Source organism: Trichosurus vulpecula, chromosome 6 (assembly GCF_011100635.1).
Source record: "Trichosurus vulpecula isolate mTriVul1 chromosome 6, mTriVul1.pri, whole genome shotgun sequence".
In the NCBI taxonomy this organism is placed as follows: Eukaryota; Metazoa; Chordata; class Mammalia; order Diprotodontia; family Phalangeridae; genus Trichosurus; species Trichosurus vulpecula.
In genome coordinates, this window is record NC_050578.1 from 229,665,990 (window position 1) to 229,686,666 (window position 20,677).

Consider the following 20,677-nt stretch of genomic DNA (forward strand, 5'->3'; position numbering starts at 1 on the left):
CCTTCTCACTTTCCATTGCTATCCATCAGTCAACAAGCATTTGTTAAGTGCTTGCTAGGCACTGAGCTAAGCACTGCCCTCAGGGACCTTACATTCTAATGGAGGAGAAAGCATACAAAAAAAAACAAACAAAAAACGGATATCCATGATCTATTTGGTGTAAATGGAGGGCGATCTCCAGGGGAAAGCACTTGCAATGGTGGTGGCAGAGGGAGGGGGAGGAAAAACCATCATATTTATGATACAGACTCTCCCAGACCCTCTCCTCTCTTTCTCTCTATTGTCTTTCACTTAGTGCCCTCATCATCCCCTATGAGTTTAATAATCATCTCTGTGTAAATGACTCTCAAATCTCTCTCTGTGTATATGTATATATGTGTGTGTACGTATATATACATATATATAAATGTAGATTGTTACATGTGTATATGTACCCATGTATAGCTATATCTATCTATGTAAATTATATATAATATACATACACACATACCTACATATAACATATATGTGTGTGTATGTATAAAATACACACACACACACATATATGTATCCTCTCTCCTCAGTTGTAGTTCCATATGTCCAATTGTCCACTGGACATTCCAAACTGGGTGTCCCATAGACATCTCCCACTCAACAGGTCCAGAACAGAGCTCATTATCTTTGTCCCCAAACCCTCCCCTCTTGTTAGGTGACACAGTGGCTAGGGAACTGGATTTGGAGTCAGGAATCCCTGAGTTCAAATAACTAGTTCAAATGTGGGGTCCTGGGTAAGTCATTTAATCTTCTCTCAACTTCACTTTCCTCATCTGGAAAAGGGAGATACTAATAACAGCATGGATCTCACAGGGCTGTTGTGAGGACTTACCAAGATAACATAGGTAAAGTACTTTGTAAAGTGATATCTCTATCTATCTATCTACCTATGTGTGTTACATACAGTGTCACTATATAAATGCATCATCGTCATCACCACCATCATCATCATCACCATCCTCACCCTAAACTTCACTATTTCTGTTAAAGGAGCCGTCGCCCTTCAAGTTGCCCGGGTGTGTAACTTAACTCTATCTTTGCTCTTCACTCTCCCTCCCCTCACCAATCTAATCAGCTGCCGAATCTTGGTATGTCTCCGACCACAATGTCCCTTACATCTTTTTCCTTCTTTATGCTCACATGGCTACCACTCTAGTTCAGGCACTCATTACCTCTTTCTAGACTCTTGCAACACCCTCCTAACTGATCTCCCTGAGGAATTCTCTCCCTTCTATGCATCCTCACACATAGCCACCAAAGTGATTTTCTTAAAGTTCAGGTTTGACCACGTCACACATCACTCTCTCCCTCACTCCGTAAACTTCAGTGACTCCTTATGCCTTCTACGATCAAATATAAGTTCTTCTGTTTGGTATTTAAAGCTCTTTATAACCTGACCCCTTCCCATCTATCCAGTTTAATGACATAATGCTCTCTTCCCCACATTCTATAGTTTAGCCAAATGGATCTTCTTGCTGTTCCTCATACACAGACTTCTTCCACTCAAACAGATCCAGAGCAGAGCTCATCATCCTTCCTCTGATTCCATGGCTTTGCATTGGTTGCCCTCCCCCCCGATCCCTCACTACCTATTAGAATCCTTTGTTTCCTTTAAAGTGTTGCTCAAACAACCCCCCAGCTTCTAGTTTCCATCGTCTTCCCCTCAACAAAAAGTTATCTTGTATATACTTGATTATATACATATAGTTTCTCCCAGTAGAATGTAAGCTTCTTGAGGGCAGGGACTTTTAAATTTCTATATTTATGTCTTCACTGTGTCTGCAGAGTGTCTGCTACAGCATAATAAATAATCTAAGAAATGCTCGAGTAGAGGTCTGGGACAAGGGTGGACCAATACAGATTTGTTATTAGCTAACATAGATGGTGGACAAAGCGCAATGTAAGTAATATTTAGTTCTACTATCTTCCCATTTCATAGAGGAGAAAACAGAGACCCAGAAAACTTAAATGGCTTGCATGTGATCATGCAACATATAATCAATACATATTGGAGGTGGGGCTTTATTCCAGGTCACCAGGCTCCAGGTCCAGTGCCCTTTCCATATATGGTCCCATGATGCTCTTTGGTCCTGTTGATTGATCTCACCGGGAGGTATTTTTAGGAATCCAACAGGCACTTGGGCCAATCATCATCCTTCAGTTTAGTAACTGGACCATTAACCACAGTGTCAACATATTTTAAAGGTGATCTCATAAAATACTGACGGTGGATGTTTACCTAACACTTCATAGTTACAAAACACTTCACATTATGAGTTGCTTAACAAGCAAGATGCATCATTTCACCCGATTCTCACAAAATCACAGTGGGACGTGGTATGAAACATCATTACCCCCATTTAACAGATGAGGAAACTGAAGCTCCGAGAGGTTCTTGCCCAGTTTTACCTGGCTAGCTAGTAAGTGGTTGATCCAGGATTCAAACCCAGCTCTTCTGACTCCTATTAAAAACTCTTTCTAAAGTTGTCTCTAATAACTTTAGCTAAGCAGAATAAACCTACAGAAGGAAAACCTAATCCTTCCCCCCAAAATTTTTAAAGGGAAAAAGCAGAAAGCTTTAGAAGACCACAAAGACTATTTGTCTCTGCAACTATTTCAAAAATAAATTTGGATTAGGAGTATCCAAAGGGAAGAAGAAGCTTTGAAAAAGCAAATTGGGTGATTAAAATATCTTCCTTTTAAACTAATGAGATTTAATTAGGCAGGGAGCTGTTTAAGCAATATGTATTCACTTGAGTGGAGCAGGTTGGTGGTGCCGTGGATAGAGTGCTGGCCCTGGAGTCAGGAGGACCTGAGTTCAAATCAAGCCTCAGACACTTACTATCTGTGTGACCCTGGGCAAGTCAGTTTGCCTCAGTTTCTGTATCTAGAAAATGAGCTTGGCAGTATCTCTGCCAAGAAAATCCCCAACCCAGGGAGACACAACTGAAACAACTGAATGACAACATTCACTTACATGGACAAAATCACAAATCTCCAAATACCTCCCCTCTTTGCTAGCATAAAGTTGACCTAGAGACAGAATTACTTTTTTTGTGGGAAGCCTTTCCTGATCCCCTCAGTGGTTGAGGCATGGTTTATATTTTGTATCCCCTAGAATATAAGCTTCTGGAGGGCATGGAATGTTTCATTTTTTTCTTTTTATCTCTAGCACCTAGGAATGTGCTTCACACATAGAAGGCACTTAATACTTATTGGGTTGGATTGGATTACTTTCAGACCCAACCTACTTAGTGCTAGAATATCTAGTCCAGCTACTTCATTATACAGACAAGACTGAGAGGCAGGAAAGAGAAAGCTAAGACTCCCAAAATACATTGATTTAGGGACCTCCACAGTTGTTGAGATGTCATGGCTAATGTGGGCTGTGAAGAAAATTGTCATTTAGAATGTTAATGGGTCATTGCCTCTGCCATCCCTTCCTATCTTGGGCTGTCCTTCCATGAATACTCCACAGACCAGGGGTCTTTTTCTTTATCTAAGGGACCTTTTTGGCAGTCTGATGAAAGCTATGGACCTCTTCTCAGATTAATGTTTTTAAATGCATAAAATGTAGTACATAGGATCACAAAGGAAAATCATTAGATTGAAAGACAATTATCAGATTTGTTTTTTTAAAGAAACAAGTTCACAGATTCCACGTTAAGAACTACTGAGATACCAAAGGCCTTCCTTGGGGTCCTTTACTATTTATTTCATAGATATCTCTGTGACTCTCAGGCTGGCTGGCTGTTATCCAAACATACCAGTGTTTACCCAGTGATGCTATGTGGCCATGAATCATGGAAGCAACAGACCAAGAAGTTTCAAAAATTCAGGTGACCTAGAGGGCACTTGAAAGGTACATGGTGGGAGTAAGTGGGATGCAGCCAATTTCCAATGATGACTTTCAGGCAGGGAGGAATGTAACCCAGATGATCAGGGGCACAGAGGCAGTAGGAAACAATGGAACTCCCCAGGAGAGGAAATTCCCTTGCAATTTATAGTCTTAGAAAGTTGCCTGGAACATCGAAAGTTTAAGTCACGTGCCCAAGGTCATCTGGCCAGTATGTGTCAGAGATTGCATTTGAACTCAGCTCTTTTTGGCTTCAAAGTCATCTCTCTATCCATTCTGCAACACTGATGCTATATATACATGGTTCATAGGTACACCTTCCTTTCCTCCCAGGAAATCACAGCTTCTTAGATGCCGTATTTACAGGGGTGGTAGATACCATGACCAGTACATGAATTGTTGGTGTTCCAGTAATTAGAGGGAATCTGCTTAAGGATATTTTTCTTTTTCTGGGTAATCTTGAGTCTCGGGTTCAGTTTCTTCATTTTACTGCTAGAAAGAACAGTGATCTTGGGTTGCATTGAGAGGTTAGGCTTCCAAGAATAAGGTGGTGATAATCCCACTGTACCCCTGCCATGCAGGACACTATGGAAACAACCTCAAACATCGTCTAGCTGCTAATTCTCTTTTCTATGGAAATACAGAAATTCTGTAATGCAACTTGTTTGTTGTAATAGGTAAGAAAAACCAGTGACTTATAAAAGGTGTTGATAAAGCAGACTTGCAAATTAATAATAGCCCAAAGATAGGGTTTTGTCCCTCCTCCCCCCAGTAGAGCTCTCCTTCTATTAAACCCAAGAGGAATTTTAGAACCAGTCCCAGGTGTCAAGCACTTCAATCCAGTGGTGAACCTTGTATCTGGTATGTTGAGCAACTTCAGATTCACTCCCAGTTGCTTTTCATAAATGCTCATGGGTTCCTACCTGGAGTCAGGAAGACTCACCTTCCTGAGTTCAAATGTGGCCTCAGACACTTACTTGCTGTGCAGCCCTGGGCAAGTCACTTAACCCTCTTTGCCTCAGTTTCCTCATCTTAAAATGAGCTGGAGAAGGAAATGGCAAACCACTCAGGTATCTTTGCCAAGAGAACTCAAATTGGGTCACGAAGGGACCTTACCCATGGATACCCTCATGGGTAGGAACCAAATGGTTCCTACCAGGGACCCCACACATTCCCAGGAACATGGAGGATAAGAAATGGCTTCCCTAGATCAATACTATCACCTGAAAGGAAGCATGCACGCACATATTCGTAACATAGGGGAAGGGTGGGGCTAGTCACCAGACACTGAAGAGTTCCTTGTGGAAATGGAGCCATACATCAACTCACTATTGTTTTCTCTCTAAGACTTTGCTCCTAGAATAAATCCCTAATGAAGATGCAAAATGGCCATGGTCAAGAATAACCATTTGTGAGGAGACATCCTTGCTGGTATTTAAAGCTGCATACAGCATGACCCCTTGCAGATGGGAAAGGATATAACCACAAAACAGTCATTTCATCAGCCATGCTGGTATCTGAATGGTGGACCAACAGCAGCTGTGATTTCTCTGAGTCACCCTCACAGACCATGAAAGAGGATTAGTCCTATCTTAAATCAGGCTGTGAATAAAGAATTTTTTTTTAACTAGACAAGTAAAGAGAGACAAGTTCCAGCAGGAGCATCCTCTATCAGTGCAAATTGGCCCCTTCTCTGAAACTTAAGAGTTGCTTGGAGTCCTGAGAGGTTAAATGATTTGTCCACTTTCACACAGACAGAAAATAGGTGTGAAAGGTAAGAGATGAACCTAGGCCTTCCTGATGAACAAGGCATTATGCTAGCCGCCTCTCTAAATAAGTAAATACTCTAATAAAATAAACTAATTAATTAAATAAAAGAAAATAGAAATTAACCAGGATTAATGTTTTTGACACCCATTGAGGTCTTCCTCTGATTCCTCATCGTGCTGACCCTGGGCTGTCAGAGAAATGGCAGATCCTAACAATCTGGGAAGACTTTGAGTAAGGGCCTGGCAACAGACTGAGTGTCTGCCCTTCAAGAACCCAGAACTGGCCTAGCTAAGCCCAGAACAGGATGAGTATCTACTCCTCCTACTCCTTTTGTCGTTTTTTTTGTTTTTCAGTTGTGTCTGACCCTTTGTGACCTCATTTGGGTTTTCTTGGCAAAGACACTGGAGTGGTTTGCCACTTCCTTCTCCAGCTCATTTTACAGAGGAGGAAACTGAGGCAAAGAGGGTTAAACGATTTGCCCAGAGTCACACAGCTAATACATGTCTGAGGCTGGATTTGAACTCACTCAGGAAGATGAATCTTCCTGACTCCAGGTTTGGTGCTCTATCCACTGTGCCAACTAACTGCCCCACTATGCGGGCATGATTGGCATCAATGGAGAGGGAAGCCCTACTAAGGGAGCCCTAGTAGGGATTTTTGAAGTCAGTCAGTGATATATTTCTTTAGGCTGCTGATATCAACCAATCAACCAAGAAGTATTTATTAAGAACTTATTATCTGCCAGGCCTAGGTGCTAGGTAATAGGGATGCAGAAACAAATGAAATTGTCCCTGACTTCTAGGAACTTACATCTTATCAAGGGAGACAAAGTATGCACAAGAGTACATGCAAAGTAAATACAAAGTAACTGGGGGAAGGAGAAAATATTAATACCTGTGGGTTTAGGGAAAGGGCTTGGGTAGGAGGAGGTATTTGCGCTGAATTCTGAAGGAAATTAAGGATTCTAAAAAGTAGAGGTGGGGAGGGAGTGAACAGCAGGTATTGAAGAGAGTCTTGGGCTGCCATTGACTGTGACTGCCTTTAGGATTAGCCAGTCACCTCTGCAGCTAGTGGGAGTCACCTCAGGAATGCTTTGACTGTGGTCGTCACCACTGGTTGTGAACATGGGTGAAGCAAATGGTTCTGCTGTGTCTCCTGGGACACATGGGGAGCAGCTGAACATCTTTGATCTTTTTTGTGGATAGTAATGGAGACATAATGGAGACACCCCTTTGTAGCTGCAATGTTAATCGGCACCATGATGCTCTGTGGTCGTCTTTGACTGCAAACAGTATGGAAATCCCGAAGCAAAGAGACATGTGCATAGGGAATTTTGTGAATTCAGTTATTTTGTCAATGAATTCATAGAATTCTAAGATCAAAGAGTCGGAGTTAGAAGAGACTCTAGAAGCCATTAAGTCATGTTTCGCATGACTGCACATGTATAACCTGCATCAAATTGCTTGCCTTCTCAATGAGGGGGGAGGGGAAGGAGAGTGGGAGAGAATTGAGAACTCAACATTTTTAAAAAAAGAATGTTAAAATTGGTTTTACATGTAATTGGAAAAAAAATCTTTTTTAAAAAGAAGCCATTAAATCCCACCCCTTCATTTTACAGTTAAAGAAACTGAGGCCCAAGGGAATTCAGTAACTTGTTGAAAATCACAAAAGAAGTAAGCATGCATGTGAAAACTTGAACCTAGGACTTCTGACTCCAGAGTCAGTGTGTTTTTCTATTCTACCATTTGATTGAATTAATATGGCTTGTAGAGTCATAAATCTAGACCTGGAAGGGTGCTCAAAAATCATTTGATCCAATGCTCCCATTTTACAGAAAAGGAAACTGAGACCCCAAGATGCTTAGCGACTTACCTAAGGTGACATAGGGAGTAAGTGGCAAATATGGGTTTTGGACCCACCTCCTCTGATTCCAGTGTTCTTTCCACCTTGCCATGATGCTGGAGCAACAGTAATATTTGTGTTCGATGTTTGTGTTTTTATTCATAAGTTTAGACCATTAAGTTTTGATTTAAAAAAAGCATCATAAAGCTTCACCATTAATTTTTGAGAATGGGTTCTCCCAGTATCTGTGAGACCCAGAGTGTGAGGTATGTAGAGTATTGGGGGTGGGATCCTCTCTGAAGATCTGAGTGTTTTATTAATTGGAGTGACTCTCAGGTTTTAGATAATGAGATTTAACTGCCGCAGGCCGTGGAAGAGCAGCAGACTTTTCCATCATAGCCTTGGAAGGCTCTAGTCTTTAGCTAATGAGAATATAGGGCAGAAGGGGGTCTAACTTCCTACTCTGCATGGGAGCTGGGTAAAAGCAGACCAGCTGTTTAAAATGTGGATCCCATAGTCTGCTTGACTTCAGGAAGAGTTGGGTACAAGATCTCACTGGGCAAAATTTGTCCCAACTTTGCCACTCACCAGTGGCGTGAGCTAGAGCAAACGCCCTTCACTTGTCTATGTCAGGTTTCTACTCCAAAAATGGGAGTAAAAATACTGTATGACCTGCCTCCCCCGGGGAGTTGTGAGAATCAAACAGACTACAGTCTAAAAAATTTTTTGTAGATCTCAAGCTCTCGATCAATGTTAAAGGCTGCTTTTATCATCTCCCTTGGACAGCCATTTTCATTGAGTGCATGCCTTGGCCAGCTGCAGTCCTGATTCCAGAGATAGACCCAAGGCTGGTATCTGAGATCGATATAGAACTCCCAACTTTGAGGCCTTCTACCCTGTCTGGAGTTGACCAACATTAAGAAATGGAGACGTACCAAGTAGCTAGAGAGAGTATGAGAGGGAACACATTAAACCCAAATTCTTCAAGCCCCTCAGAACGCATTTAGAATCTGCTTTCAGAGGAAGGCTGCTGTTTCCTGGTGATTCAAGTCCCTGCGTAATGAAATTCGATGACTCAGGAGGCTGGGTAGAGATGCCACTTCTCACCGTCTGCTCTTTGGATATTTTCAGGACCAGGATAATTTTATCCCATTTACATCAAACATGCAGGTAACTCTAGAATCCTCTATCTGTATTATTTCTAGTGGGGCTTAATATAATTAGGAATGACAGTAATTGACATTACATGCTTTAATGAAATTTCCTCCCCTCTGAACCAAAACCTGTACCCGGGCATTGTGGTGCTATTTCTGTCTGTCTTGTTTACCGACTTGAATGTGCTATAGGGCACGGCTGGCGCTGGGGAGGCATTTTCACAGAACCAGCTGTCCCTAGGATGGTGCCTTGGCAGTGGTAACCACAAAGGGCTGCCTATGTAAATGGGACCAATTAGGGCTATTATACTTGTTGTTCAACAGAAAAGGCATTTACATCCATTATCTCTTGTGATGCTCCCAGCAGCCCAGTAACCTAGGTCTTGCTACAGAGGTTTCTTTCTGGTTTTGGTCACAACCTGTGATTTCATTGGCAGAGAGAACCATACATATACAGATCGGCAGCTACTCTGTGTCTCGAACGTGCAGTTCTCAAACTGTAGTGTTATAACTCCTTTACATTCTTAAAAATTACTGAGGATATCACCAAAGAGGTTTCGTGTGCGTTAGTCATGTCCATAGACATTTATGGTAATTGTAATATTTTGTATTATTATGAAAATAGTTTTGACTTTGATGATCCCCTGAAAGGGTCTCTGGGAGCCCAAAGGGTCCCAGACTACAATTTGAGGACAGTCATGCAAGAGTTGCTGGGACACCGAGAAGTCAAATGTAGCACCGTGGATAGAGTGCTGAGCTTGGAGTCAGGAAGCCCTGAGTTCAAAACCAGCCTCAGACACTTACTAGTTGTGTGACCCTGGGGCCAGTCGCTTAACCCTGTTTGCCTCAGTTTCCTCATCTGTAAAATGAGCTGGAGAAGGAAATGGCAAACCCCTCCAGCGTCTTTGCCAAGAAAACCCCAGGTGGGGTCAGAAGAGTCAGACACAAATGAGAAACAACTAAAGAACAACGAGGTGGATAATAATAGTATCTACCTCCCAGAGATGCTGTGGAGATCAAAGGAGATACTTATAAAGCGCTTAACACGGCCTGGCACATAGTAAGTGCTATTTAAGTGTTAGCTATTACTTCTACTACTACTACTATCACCACTACTACTGCTACTACTATCATCACTGCTACTACTACACCAAGGTTTCACGAGCAGCATATGGGAAAACCAAGACATTCTTGACTCCAGAGCTGATTCTCTATCTACTATTCTACTCTTTCTATATAACAATTATTTCCATTTTACAGGTGAGGAAACTGAGGCACAAAACTGTTAAATGACTTGCCCAAGGTTCTGTGGCTATTCAGCGGCAGAGCAGGGGTTCAAACTTCACTCAGTTGATGAGCTATTTGCTAAATATCTCCTACGTGCCAGAGTTACAAGTGCAAAGAATGAAACCATCCAGGCTTATAAGAAGTTCACATTATAATTGAGTAAGAAGGTGTTTATTAAGTACAGTATGTACCAGGCACTATGGTAATGCTGGAGATGTCATTATGAACAAAAAGGAAGACAGTCCCTGCGCTCAAGAAGGTCACAAAACACAAAAGGGAGCTTAGGAGCTGGGTGGGAGAGGGGAGGTAGCTGAGGAGAGGCATGGTGTCAAAACACCGAAAGTTAGGAGCTGAGCCTGATGGGAATTCTTCTTCACAATGGGTGCCCTGGGAGGAAATCATCAGTAGGAGCATGGGGCTGGCATGGCAGAGAGTTGTTCCAGAGCGAGGAAGCCCCAGGTGCTGAGGGAAGTTCCATGATGAGCCACCGTGACAAAGTCCAGGATGTCCAAAACAAAGCCAGGAGGGAAATGAATCCACGATAGTAGCTACCATTTATGTAGCACCTACTATGTGCTGAGTATGTTACAATAGCTATTTCATCAATCCTCACAGCAACCCTAGGAGGTAGATGCTCTTATCATCCTTGTTTGACAGATGAGGAAACTGAGGCAGACAGAAGTGAAGTGATTTGCCCAGGATCACACAGCTAGGAAGTGTCTGAGTTTGGATTAGAACTCAGGTCTTCCTGACTCTATGCCCTGTGCTCTCTCCACTGTGCCACCCAGCTGCCCACATGTAAAAAATATATGCAACATAAAAATAAAACAAATAAATACAAATATATGCAAAGTATACCTTCTAGACAAGGTAGTTTGCAATCTATGCAAAATATACACAACACGGGTATATATCTATCTATATAGATAGATAGATAGATAATAAAAGCAAATATATGCAAACTACCTTCAAGACAAGGTAGTTTAGAAGGGCAGCGGTCAAGAAAGACTTCATGCACAAGATGGTACTTAGGCCATGTCTTTTGAATGCTAAGAGCAACACTCCAGAGTGCCCAACCAGATTAAAAATGTGATTGGGAAATAGCTAGCAAAATAAATAAGAATACAATAGAACATAGATAATGTTAGTATGTAGTTTTCTCAATCAATATTGTGCCTACTGGGACCATCTTGTGGGCAATCCCCATTTCTATTTGAATTTGGTACCACTGTTTTAAAGGAAGAGAGGATTCTATGAGGCTGAGTGGGACAGCCTAATAAAAATGGATGGAGCCAGGAGGTGGAGTGTCTGGAAAAGGGCAGTTTGGCTGGATCTCAGAGTACTGGAAGGAGGGTAACTACTCCCAATCCAACACCATTTATGGTAAACTGAGGTGCTCTCTATTTACAGGATCATAGCTTTCATGTTGAAAGTGGCCTTAAAAGACATCTTGGCAAAGCCCTTCATTTTACAGATGGGGAAATGGAGGGTAAGAAGAAATTAAGGGACTCCTCCAGGATTACCCAGAGCCAGGATCTGAACCCAGACCCCCTACCTCCCAATCTGCACTCCTAGTGTTGGATTACCCTAAAAAAGGACACTTGGGGCTTTGCTAGTCAGATGGGAGAAAGAGGGGGAAAACCGCCTCATATAATTAGTGCCCCTACTCTTTGGGGAAAAGAAAAAAGGAGGCAATTGTCAAGACTGGTTCTGAATCTATTTCTTTCTCCTTTTAATTCTCTCTTAATCCAGAGGATCCTTGGAACACAATGACTGATCGCAAATAGGTTCGTTAATCTAGAGCTGAAAAGGAACCACCTAGTCCTTGTCAGTCATTCAGTTGTGTCTGACTCTTAGTGACCCTGTAAGACCATAGCACACCAATACTATACATGGGGTTTTCTTGGCAAAGATACTGGAGCAGTTTGCCATTCCTTCTCCAGTGGATTAAGGCAAACAGAGGTCAAGTGACTTGCCCAGGGTCACACAGCTAATAAGTGTCTGAGGTCAAATTTGAACTCAGGTCTTCCTGACTCCAGGCCCAGCACTCTATCTACTGCACCACCTAGCTGCTTCTTCTAGTCCTACCTCCTCATTATACCAGATATACAGTATGTAGAGTGTATATATAGATGTACAGCACATTTCTGGTAAACTGAATTTTACTTTAGCCACAAAGAGGCCAGGAGTTAACCAGAAATATTAATTTCAATTAAGTCAGAGAGCTAAATCTCCACCTAAATATTAGGAATTTTCCCTAACTGGGGGCTCAGAGCTAGTGTGATTATACTCCTAAGTTTTCATCTGAAATAAATTCCCTAAAGCAACAGAAGAGGGAACTATGTATGTGTGTGTGTGTGTGTATGTATATGTATATACATATACAATGTATATATGTATGTGTATATGTATGTATGCATTCATGTACATACACATATGTACAATATACATATGCATGTATATATGTACACATGCATATATATACACACACGTGTACATATACACATTATATATATTAAGGAAATGGAGGCTCAGGGAGATTGTATCACTTTCTACAGTGCAATGTTAATGGGATATGAAGATCTTCCCCATCCATTAGTAGGCCTATATGACCTGCTTTGAGCTCTGGCCCAGCTCATAGCCATGATACATCCTGAGTCACAGAGCCCATTGTGGGAGGGAAGCTTGCTTAGGGGAGGCTTGCTTGTAGGAAGGCTTTCACACTTTTTGCTAATTTCTAATTAGGCACTGAGTCACTGGGGTTGTGATGACTTCTATCTCTGAGAAGCGTATACATACTCTGAGTTGGTATTTTGCTTTGGGGGCTCGCTTATAAGAAGAATATTGGGATTCCTTGGTTGAGACTCTGAATGGCCATATGTTCAGACTTGCACCACCCCCACCCCCCAGCTGTTCAGATGTAAAGGCTCTCTTGATCCAGTGGTGTCTGTAAAGTGTATAGCAATATTGCTTTGATTCAGGCAGTTATGAGCCCTGTCTGTTGTTCTTTATGCTGATTTCTCTGCTTGTATTTTCTCTGATGTTCAGGGTGCTGACCCTTCCCCTGATCTGGTGAATGTAATTAAAAGTAGGATTGTTTAACCTCTTGTGAGCAGTCCTTCCTAGAAAAGCAGATCAAAGACCCTGTGCTGGCAGGTCATCTTGTGTACACTAGGGTGCTTGCTGCTACACATAGGGAATAAGTGTCAAGGCTGTCTCCAGAGCCCCATGGAGCCATCATAGGTTACATTCATATAGCACTTTTACACCTAGAAAGTTCTTAATTTGGTTCACTACCGCATTTAAGCCAGGCATCATCTTTTTGTCATGTTTCTATCTCCACCCAGAGTACTTCAAAGGGTGAGACTACAAGACTGACCCCAGAAGAATTGATAAGATCTTTAGCTTCTGTTTGACCTAAAGACAGGGAGAACCAGAACAACACCCTCACAGTCCTCATTGTACTGGCTTCTCAAGATATTTTGATAACATATCCGTGTATATAAGAGGCAACTACAGTGAGACACATGATATATGTTCTCCTGGCCACCACCCCAGAAGAGGCTATGCACCAACAGGACTCCCAGGTGCTCGTAAGAGGGAAAACAACTGATCTCCAGCATCAGCTGCAAGAGCTGTATGGTCTTACTCTACAGAGAGACACGTTCCCCCTTTCCTCTTGGTCACTCCACAACTACAGTTTTGAGACAGCCGCCTGTAACATACCAGCCATTATTCCTTGCTTGGTTGCTCATATACAGTGCAAGTCACAGACTTTAGTTGGGAGGAAATTGCTGATAAACACTTATTAAGCGCCTCCTTTGTGTCAGACATGGGGCTAGGTACTGAGGATATGAACATTAAAACTGAAAATAGTCCCTGTTCTCAACCAACTTAAATTCTATAGAGAAGACAACATATAGAATGTGAACATGCAAGGGCAGGGCTCTGGTCCATTTAAAAGTAATTACTTTCGTTAAATAATTGTTGCCTTGATTTGATCAATCAATCAGAATTAGGTGTGAACAAGGCCTAGACACCTGGGGTAAGGGACTTAGTTGTGGCCTCAGAGACTTGTACAAAACATAGAAACCTTTTTCAGAAACAGAGAGATGATTCTGAAGGTCTGGAAGCAGAGAGCTAAGGATAAAGACATCCAGAACTAAGCCATAAAGAACCAGGAGCCCTGGGACAACCAGAGAAAGGAGAAAGAGAAGGTAGGATAAAGCTGTGGCAGAGAAGAGAGCTATCAAGGAGGGTCATCAGGTCTACGGACATCTCAAAGTAGAACGCTGAATGTTGAAATGCCACCAGCATACTCACCTACACAAGGATTGAGGAAAGTTACAAGAAAAGATCTACACTTTTTCCAACTTTCCTTCTTGATACCTATCTGTGAATGGACACTGATGTAATTTGTGGCTCCATTACCCAAACATTTCTGGTAAATTGAATTTTCTTTAGCCAAAAAGAGGCCAGGAGTTAACCAGAAATAGATATAAATTTTAATTAAATCAGAGAGCTAAATCTCTGCCTAAATATTAGAAATTTTCCCTAACTGGGGGCTCAGAGCTAGTATGACTGTACTCCTAAGTTTTCATCTGAAATAAATTAATTCCTTAAAGCAACAGAAGAGGAAACTATGTAGACCCTTGGGGACCCATATTGCTTGTAGGATTAAAACAAATGTATTATTATAACAGGATATTATGTATGCTTATAAGTACATATAAGATAAGTATGAGGTTACTTAAGGGAAAGCAACTGGGTGTGAGTAAGGATAAAGAGACTTTGTGTAGGAGTTTGATCTGACCTTTGAAGGAAACCAGAGATTCTAGAACATGAGAAGGGAATGCACTATGTTTGCACCACTACCACCACCACCCATTCTAGTTCCTAGAACAGTACCTGGCATACAGTAGGCACTTAATAAATGCTTGTTGGTTGATTGGTGAATTCTAGGCATGGGGATAGCCAGTGAAAAGCATGGAGATAGAAGGAGTGGGGTATATAAGGAGCATCAAAGCCAGCTTTGGCTGGATTGTAGAGTACCTCAAAGGGAATAGTAATGTATAATAAGATTGGAAAGGTAGGTTGGGGTCAAGTTGTGCCAGGCTTCACGTGGAAGTAATGGAAGCACTAGCTCACTCTTAGAGCACCCCAGTCATACCTCTTCTTTTCTGGGCCTGTCCCTGGAGCTTAAATGGGTTGCCTTCTTCATTGAGCTAACATCCTTCTAAGTGGATAGACATTATCACCCCCATTTTACAGATTAGTCATCTGAGGCTTAAAGAGGTTGTGACTTGGTCACTCTTATTTGGCTATAATAATTATAATAGCAATGACAATAATAACTAACATTTATACAGTGCTTTAAGGTTTCCAGAGCACCTATCATATATGATCCCAGTTGATCCTAACAACATCCCTTCGAGGTAGGAGATATTATGATTCCCGTTTTAGAAATAAGGAAACAGAGGCAGAGAGATTAAATTTCTTGCCCAAGATCTCACAGTTAACAAGTTTCTGAGTTAAGACTGACACTCAGGTTGTGTTCCCTTGAAGTCCTAGACTCCACTCACTGCAACAAAAGGATGTTCTGTTCCAGATTTTTGGGTTGGAAAGAGATGTGCTTTTTTCTTTTGTTCTCTCAACATTTTAAAGCAGCTATTACATGCACAGTAATATATTGTGCACTGGGGTTGATGCAGCTGGCATAAAACCCAGTCTTTGTCCTAAAGCAGTGGATCATCCGCTTGAAGGGAGGGAGGTTCAGACTGATATACAAATGTAATACAAGTTAATTATAAGTACATTAAAAAGATTATGAAGAGCTAGGGGATGAGACAAGGGAAAAATCACTATTGGCTGAAGGAGACAGAATTTGAGTTGGGCCTTACAGAAGGCAGGACACATCTGGGAGCATCATGGGGATGGTCGGTCATCTCCTCAGCCAATCAGACTTTGAGAAAGCCCAGTCTTCCCAACGCTGGCCTTCTACCTTCTGCTTCTTCTCACCTCCTCTTTTCACCTGTGATGAAAAGCTTTCACCATGGATGCTGGGTAGCTGTGGAGTTATTTAGGCTCACTTGGGAAAGCTAATGAGGAATGTTTGGTGGCTGGAAAGGAGAACGAAGGTTGATGGGAACTGGGTAATCCATTAGGAAGGACTTAGCTTGGAGCTAGGGGAGCTAGATGGCACAATAGATAAAGCACTGGGCCTGGAGTCAGGAAGACTCTTTTTCCTGAGTTCAAATCTGGCCTCAGACACTTGCTAACTGTGTGACCCTGGGCAAGTCACTTAACCCTGTTTGCCTCAATTTCCCTATCTGTAAAATGAGCTGGAGAAGGAAACAGTAAACCACTCCAGTATCTTTGCCAAGAAAGCCCCAAATGGAGTCAGGAAGAGTCAGACACGATTGAAACCACTTACCAAGAGCAATGTACATTACTACTCCCCATCATGCACTCTATAATCCAACTAAAATGGCCACATTAAAAAAAAAAAGACTGAACAACAACAGGGCTGGCTCACCTTACTTGCTTTGCACCAAGTGGAAAGCTGCACTCAGGACCTGCCCAGCACCCCTTTCAGTACTTTATGTAACCCATCCTACAGGCTTAAGACTGCATAGATGCAGTTCATTCTCATTACACCCAGCGTGTGGAGATCGACGTACCTAGTCTTTTTCAAACTTGTCGTGGACTGCCCTGGTGCAAGGCATGCAGGTCAAAGCCCCGCATTGTGTGCTAGAAGAGCAGTCAAAAATGGCTTGGGGCATCCTCGTCCATCTAAGTGTACAGCAACCCCAGCTCTCTGCCTAATGCCTCTGCTTAAGATACTGGGTTTTCCAGCTCCCAACCCCGCCTTCTACAAGAGTCTTTTCCTAGGTCCCCACCCCCTTTCTAGTGCCTGAGATTACCTCCCTTTTACACTGTGCATATCTTGTATGTACTTAGTTATGGTTTTCCCCATTCGATGATGAGATCTTTGAGGGCACACACCGTGACATTGCCTTTCTGTGTGTCCCCAGAGCTTAGCACTGGGCCTGGCACCTAGTGAACAGTCAACAAATACTTCTTGACTTTGGAAGACAATCTGATGAAATGGAAAGAACATGTTGTGTCGCAAGATCTAACTCCTTTCCCTAGAGACCATGTGATGTTGGACAAGTCCCATCTCCCTCAGAGCCTCAGTTTCTTAATAAGGATGACAATCTGTCTGCCTCACGGGGTGGTGGTGAGGACTGCAGAAATGAATGATGTATAGAAAGGTTTTTTGCAAAATGCAAAACGCACACACACATGTATATGTACATATGTTTGTGTATATATGTACGTGTATATACATATATGCATGTACATGCATTCATAAACATATACATGAGTATATGCATGTGTGTTTATGCACATATACACGTGCATGTGTGTGTGCATGTATGTACACATGCATCTGTACATATGCACACGTGCATGTGTATATGCATGTGTATATGCACGCTCACAATGTATATGTATGTACATGTGTATATGTATGCTCACACATGTATTTGTATACATGCACGCGTGTGTATAGCTATACAAATGTACCCATGTATGTAGATAGAAATATTTGTAAGTTTATCCCGTCGTCATTTCCTCGCTCCCCCCTCCACCATGTTGAGGCTTTCCATTCCCCATCCCCGCCCTGCTTCCTTTCGGAGCAGCCTCTTCCACGGGGCCCATTCCAGCCTCCACCATCATTAAGTCTGTGACGGTAACCGGAGGTCTCCGCGATCGGAGCAGACTCCCAGGCTCTCCCGACTGCTAGTTGCCAAGATGAGGGAGGCCGATCCCATTTGTTTTGCAGATGGTCTATGAGTCTCATGTGGCATCATATTAAATTATAGGGGCAGTCACTCGTTCTCCACTGATGCACTGAGTGGAGAGTGGTGATGTGCATGGAGAGAGCACTTGGTTAGGGGAGCTCGCTGCAGAGGTCATCCACCTTCCCAGAGAGAGCGGCTGTGCTACCTGGGGAAGGGCTCTCTTGGGGCGGGGGCTGGGATCCTGCATACCCAGGGAGGCTGGCCTCTCTCCTGGAGGAGGAGGGAAAATGAAGGTGCCTGGGACTGGACATCATGGGCTGTGGAGCACTTTGCCCCAAAGGTACCAACCGTGGGAAATCCGGATTGGACTTGGGGAGGGAGTGGGGATGCAGGGTGAGCCTCCTTCCTGGGTGGCAGGGTTGTAATCTCTGTGTCCCTCATCTGGGAACCTATTGCAAGGGACATTTGAATCTCTAGGTTTTCTCTTTGTAAGCTATCTGATCATTTTCCCTGGCTTCATTAGGTATTTACATCCTGAATTAGGTAGTGTTAAGGGAGCATCCCAGTCAAAAGGAATTAAACCAGACCTTTAAAAAGAGTGTGAAGGGAAAGGAAGAGGAGATGGAGGAGAAGTGAGGGAGAGACTGTTTTGTGAATGAAACACTGGATTTATTTTCATTATGCGAGCCCTTAGGGAGGCAGTGTATCTGCATGTCACAGCTACCTTGAAAGGCAGCATGTTCCCTGATTCCCCAGGGCTTCGAACTTGAGTGAAGAGGCTTGGAGAGGTTACTTCGGAACCTCCGGGACTCAGTTTCACTATCTGCAAAATAAGGGAGTTAGGTAACAACCCCCTCCCTCCCACCTGGGTATTTTCTAGGTCTACAATGCATAGATTCTTCAATTTAGAAGTGAAAGGGATATTTATGACCATCAAGTCCATTCTCTGCTTTTTACACTTGAGAAGCTAAGTGATTTGCCCAGGGTCACACAGCTAATAAGTCTCTGAAGTGGGGTTTGAACCCAACTCTTCCTGACTCCAAAGCCAATGCCCATCTACTAGAAATCTCCAATTCTAATAAGGAATGAGAGAAAAAGCTTTTAGCCTCTCTAAATCCTCGGTAGCATTGCCCTTCTGCTCTCTGGCTAACGCAGGGAATATGTTATCATTCTAATTGCAACAACAACATTGAGATGATTAAAGGGCTCATTCAAAAACCTCTGAAACAGCGATGCCTAATGGTCCTTTTCAGTTCTCTCAAATAATTTGGAATAAGTAGGTTAAAATAATCATTGAAATTCATCTGTTATTCACATGCTTGGTTTGGTTGATATTTTGCACTCACCACTTGTAGGTTGTAAATGGCTTGAGATCTTTTAGAATTAGGTTGAAGGCTGGGCTTAAAAATATTTAAAAAAATGTGTGCAACTCTCATGTGCATCTCTGGCAAACACAATCATTTTGACCTTTTCACCTAATGAAATAATTAATTGCAAGTTTCCCAGTTCTGAATGGCAGTAGGGTGCTCAGGACTGACCTGGGAGCCCATTGTATTCTCCCCTTTGCCCCATTACATCTGTGAAGGTTGTACAATAACGTCTAAATCTGATCATTTTATTGTTAGTGCCCCTGGAAAACATTGTGACAAACCCCAGCCCTTTTCTGAATGTCCAAGCGCCCTCTTGATGGAATGGAAAGCCGGCCATTTGGCCCTAATAGAAAAATGCACAAACACCAAGCTCCTCCACTCTCACACATGGTTGGGAGGCACCGGCACCCTCATATTGATTATGTTATAATTAAAGAATTGATTTTGCCATTTTACCAACGGCTATTCCCTGTAATTACCAGGCTAAGTAGCAGAGCTGCCATTATCCCCATTTTGAAGAAAACTGAGGTGAAATGTCTGGCCCCAGGTTGTGTAGCCATTAAGAAGAGATGTCTGGGGGCATCTAGGTGGCCCAGTGAGTAGAGCACCAGCCCTGCAGTCAGGAGTACCTGAGTTCAAATCCAGCCTCAGACACTTGACACACTTACTAACAGTGTGACCTTGAGCAAGTCACTTAACTCCAATTGCCCTGCCTTCCCCCCTTTAAAAAAAAAAAGAGGTGTCCAAGACTTGAGGTTTCTCCCTTGAGGAAGGCTTAAATCTGAACTCCTTAAAGTAAACCAGTCACATATGGTGTAGAAAAGAGATTCCTGGTTAGATATGCATTAGGGTAAATGGTCTCTAAGGTGTCTTCAAGCTCTGAGATTTGGTGATTCTGTGACTAGATCTTCTGGCTTCATGTCTAGTGCTAAGGTAGGAAGCAGCTCTCATCACACAAAGCCCATTAGAACTTTAAGAACACTGTGTGGGAATGCATAGAAATACAAATTTGTCATTGGTAGCCCCCAGAAAGCACATCAGGGGAAGTAGGGAGTCATCTGGGGAGGTCTACAGAGGTGAGGTGGTGAAGAAAAGGTGTGGAGGCCACCGAGCTGTGGCCTATGATACGCGCTACTTTGCTCATTTCAGTAAAGGCATCTTTGTCAGGTTTTCTCCCAGGCAGTTGGAGTTGGAGGGTGGCCCCCAGCTCCTTGGGGAAGGAGCACCTTGACTGCTCCAGCAGTGTTAATGCCCTCTACAAATGGAAGGATCACATTCTTTCATTTCTTAAAGTATATGTATGTGAGGGACAGCTTTGTAATATACCTTGGGTGTCGCTTCGTTCCCCACCCCCACCCATTACCATCTAATCCTGCCCCACGTGCCATATCGAATCACAGAATTTCAGAGTTGGGAAGCGCTCTTCAATGGCCATTTATTCTAGTACACACAAATAACTCCCTCTACAGCGTGTGCCCAAAGTGATGGGTAGTTAGCCTTTGTTTGAGGACTTCCACTGAAGGGAAAACTCACTCCTCCTGGAGGCAGCTCCTTCTA

At 42.8% G+C, this 20,677-nt stretch overlaps 1 protein-coding gene across 1 annotated transcript in view; it reads left to right on the forward strand.

The window, feature by feature from the left end:
* PARVA (parvin alpha) overlaps nt 1-20,677 on the forward strand; it is a 171,207-nt gene that overhangs the window by 63,217 nt on the left and 87,313 nt on the right. The gene's annotated exons all lie outside the window — the stretch shown is intronic.